Source organism: Schistocerca nitens, chromosome 7, assembly GCF_023898315.1.
Source record: "Schistocerca nitens isolate TAMUIC-IGC-003100 chromosome 7, iqSchNite1.1, whole genome shotgun sequence".
Taxonomy (NCBI): Eukaryota; Metazoa; Arthropoda; class Insecta; order Orthoptera; family Acrididae; genus Schistocerca; species Schistocerca nitens.
The window spans coordinates 306,894,345-306,898,351 of NC_064620.1; the positions used below are offsets into that span (position 1 = coordinate 306,894,345).

Below are 4,007 nucleotides of genomic sequence, written 5' to 3' on the forward strand. Positions count from 1 at the left end.
GGCGTCCACTTACTACCATCACTATCAACGAACCTCGCCACCCCACCCCCCCCCCACACACACCATCCCTTAACCCAACTTCTGCCTTAACCTAACCCAACTTCTGCCTTAACCTAACCCAACTTCTGCCTTAACCTAACCCAACTTCTGCCTTAACCTAACCCAACTTCTGCCTTAACCTAACCCAACTTCTGCCTTAACCTAACCCAACTTCTGCCTTAACCTAACCCAACTTCTGCCTTAACCTAACCCAACTTCTGCCTTAACCTAACCCAAGTTGCGCCTTAACCTAACCCAAGTTGCGCCTTAACCTAACCCAAGTTGCGCCTTAACCTAACCCAAGTTGCGCCTTAACCTAACCCAAGTTGCGCCTTAACCTAACCCAAGTTGCGCCTTAACCTAACCCAAGTTGCGCCTTAACCTAACCCAAGTTGCGCCTTAACCTAACCCAAGTTGCGCCTTAACCTAACCCAACTTCTGCCTTAACCTAACCCAACTTCTGCCTTAACCTAACCCAACTTCTGCCTTAACCTAACCCAACTTCTGCCTTAACCTAACCCAAGTTGCGCCTTAACCTAACCCAAGTTGCGCCTTAACCTAACCCAAGTTGCGCCTTAACCTAACCCAAGTTGCGCCTTAACCTAACCCAAGTTGCGCCTTAACCTAACCCAAGTTGCGCCTTAACCTAACCCAAGTTGCGCCTTAACCTAACCCAAGTTGCGCCTTAACCTAACCCAAGTTGCGCCTTAACCTAACCCAAGTTGCGCCCTAACCTAACCCACGTTGCGCCCTAACCTAACCCACGTTGCGCCTTAACCTAACCCACGTTGCGCCCTAACCTAACCCACGTTGCGCCCTAACCTAACCTACGTTGCGCCCTAACCTAACCTACGTTGCGCCCTAACCTAACCTACGTTGCGCCCTAACCTAACCTACGTTGCGCCCTAACCTAACCTACGTTGCGCCCTAACCTAACCTACGTTGCGCCCTAACCTAACCTACGTTGGGCCCTAACCTAACCCACGTTGCGCCCTAACCTAACCCACGTTGCGCCCTAACCTAACCCACGTTGCGCCCAAACCTAACCCACGTTGCGCCCTAACCTAACCCACGTTGCGCCCTAACCTAACCTACGTTGCGCCCTAACCTAACCTACGTTGCGCCCTAACCTAACCTACGTTGCGCCCTAACCTAACCTACGTTGCGCCCTAACCTAACCTACGTTGCGCCCTAACCTAACCTACGTTGCGCCCTAACCTAACCTACGTTGGGCCCTAACCTAACCCACGTTGCGCCCTAACCTAACCCACGTTGCGCCCTAACCTAACCCACGTTGCGCCCAAACCTAACCCACGTTGCGCCCTAACCTAACCCACGTTGCGCCCTAACCTAACCCACGTTGCGCCTTAACCTGCCCTGTAATTGTTAGTTATATGAATCTAGGAATTCGTGTAGCGTTGCCTAATTGCAACCATCTCAACATAGTTCACTTCGCGCACACTGTGGTGTTCTGCGTATTGATTCATTTTACGGTGCGTACCCTCACATCTTGCGAGTGTTGCTTACTTTCCACATGGTCCCGCTATCCACTGTATTGTGTACTGCAATAGGACGTATATCGCCCCCGCCCCCCCCCCCCCCCCTCCCCTCCTGTCACCTCTAGCTCGTCGGTCAGGAGTTCGCGTGTTGAATGCGCTTCGCAGCTGTGCAATGGCATTCGCATACGTACGCTGGCCACCTTCCACGTGTTCTTTCGTGCACACGTCGCAGCGTGTATGTATGCTGATGGAGTGCGTCGTGACACACAACATCCAGGCATGCAAGACTCGTAGAAGTCGCAAATGTAGATGGATGTCTACGTTTGCTGCCCAAGTTACGCAAATGAACTGGAAATCCGTTGTTGCGCGGTTGTTCGCGCTGGAGGTGAATCGTTGATATCGACGATCGGTACAGGTATTAACCGGTTGCTTCAGCGACACCCGTCATACCCACGAACGTGAGTGGGCATGTGGGTATGAAGCGATACGCGGCGGTGGCTGGGTGGGACCGTCCCCGGCCGGTGAGGGGGGGGCGCCCGGCGTGCTGGCCGCGCGCTGCGTGGGCGCACGCGCGGCAGCCGGCTGGTGGGGGCGCCCAGTGGCAGGCGCGCCGGCTGACGGAGGCGGCAGGCGGCGCATCTGCGTGCCGGCGCACCCAGCGCGCGGCGCCGTGCGGCCAAAGTGGGTCCTCCCGGGCCCGGTGCGAAGCGCGGTGGACATCTGCAGTGTGCTGGTCCGATTGAGGACTGTGTGCGTTGAGGATGCGCCGCCGCCCGGCACTCGGCGCCGCGACGCCGTCTGCTGCTCGGTCGCCCCCGCGGTTCTCGCAGGTGGTTTGTATCGCAGCTGTGCGGATGTGTTGGCGCGTGCGCTGTGCTGGGAGAGTTCGCTTTGGCACCCAAGTGGGGCTCTGCCCCTCTGTGGCGCTGGCGTTGGAGCTGCCCGGTCACTGTTTGTGGCCGCGTGTTGTCTCCCGCCGGCAACACCACGACAGCACGCTCCCGGGCCTCTGTCGGCAGCGGCAAGCTCAGTTGGGAGCACGGGTGGTCGCACTGAAAGCGTCTACTCGCCTATCTCCGGGCGATTGCGCCTCTCTCGAACCCGACCAAGTACTTAGGACGGCGCTGCGCGCCGCCGGGACCTGAGAGGGTTTCGAGGTGTATCGTGCAGGGGAGCCCAGCCTCCTCCTGTTTGCAGAATAATTGAGCGGACGCTTGCGTGTTCGCGCGGAGCCCCCGGGACACACTCCCGGGCGGCCGGCTGCTCAGCTCTAGTTGACGCAGCTCCCTGGTTGATCCTGCCAGTAGTCATATGCTTGTCTCAAAGATTAAGCCATGCATGTCTCAGTACAAGCCGCATTAAGGTGAAACCGCGAATGGCTCATTAAATCAGTTATGGTTCCTTAGATCGTACCCACGTTACTTGGATAACTGTGGTAATTCTAGAGCTAATACATGCAAACAGAGTCCCGACCAGAGATGGAAGGGACGCTTTTATTAGATCAAAACCAATCGGTCGGCTCGTCCGGTCCGTTTGCCTTGGTGACTCTGAATAACTTTGGGCTGATCGCACGGTCTTCGTACCGGCGACGCATCTTTCAAATGTCTGCCTTATCAACTGTCGATGGTAGGTTCTGCGCCTACCATGGTTGTAACGGGTAACGGGGAATCAGGGTTCGATTCCGGAGAGGGAGCCTGAGAAACGGCTACCACATCCAAGGAAGGCAGCAGGCGCGCAAATTACCCACTCCCGGCACGGGGAGGTAGTGACGAAAAATAACGATACGGGACTCATCCGAGGCCCCGTAATCGGAATGAGTACACTTTAAATCCTTTAACGAGTATCTATTGGAGGGCAAGTCTGGTGCCAGCAGCCGCGGTAATTCCAGCTCCAATAGCGTATATTAAAGTTGTTGCGGTTAAAAAGCTCGTAGTTGGATTTGTGTCCCACGCTGTTGGTTCACCGCCCGTCGGTGTTTAACTGGCATGTATCGTGGGACGTCCTGCCGGTGGGGCGAGCCGAAGGCGTGCGACCGCCTCGTGCGTGCTCGTGCGTCCCGAGGCGGACCCCGTTGAAATCCTACCAGGGTGCTCTTTATTGAGTGTCTCGGTGGGCCGGCACGTTTACTTTGAACAAATTAGAGTGCTTAAAGCAGGCAAGCCCGCCTGAATACTGTGTGCATGGAATAATGGAATAGGACCTCGGTTCTATTTTGTTGGTTTTCGGAACCCGAGGTAATGATTAATAGGGACAGGCGGGGGCATTCGTATTGCGACGTTAGAGGTGAAATTCTTGGATCGTCGCAAGACGAACAGAAGCGAAAGCATTTGCCAAGTATGTTTTCATTAATCAAGAACGAAAGTTAGAGGTTCGAAGGCGATCAGATACCGCCCTAGTTCTAACCATAAACGATGCCAGCCAGCGATCCGCCGCAGTTCCTCCGATGACTCGGCGGGCAGCCTCCGGGAA

General features: G+C 55.7%; 1 non-coding gene across 1 annotated transcript in view; it reads left to right on the top strand.

Annotated features, from left to right (window-relative positions):
* The first annotated feature begins 2,822 nt into the window (after positions 1–2,822).
* Positions 2,823–4,007, top strand: part of LOC126196911 (small subunit ribosomal RNA) — a 1,909-nt gene continuing 724 nt past the window's right edge. Inside the window, exon 1 of the ribosomal RNA XR_007539337.1 lies at positions 2,823–4,007. This exon is cut by the window's right edge and continues 724 nt beyond it. This is a non-coding gene — a ribosomal RNA (small subunit ribosomal RNA).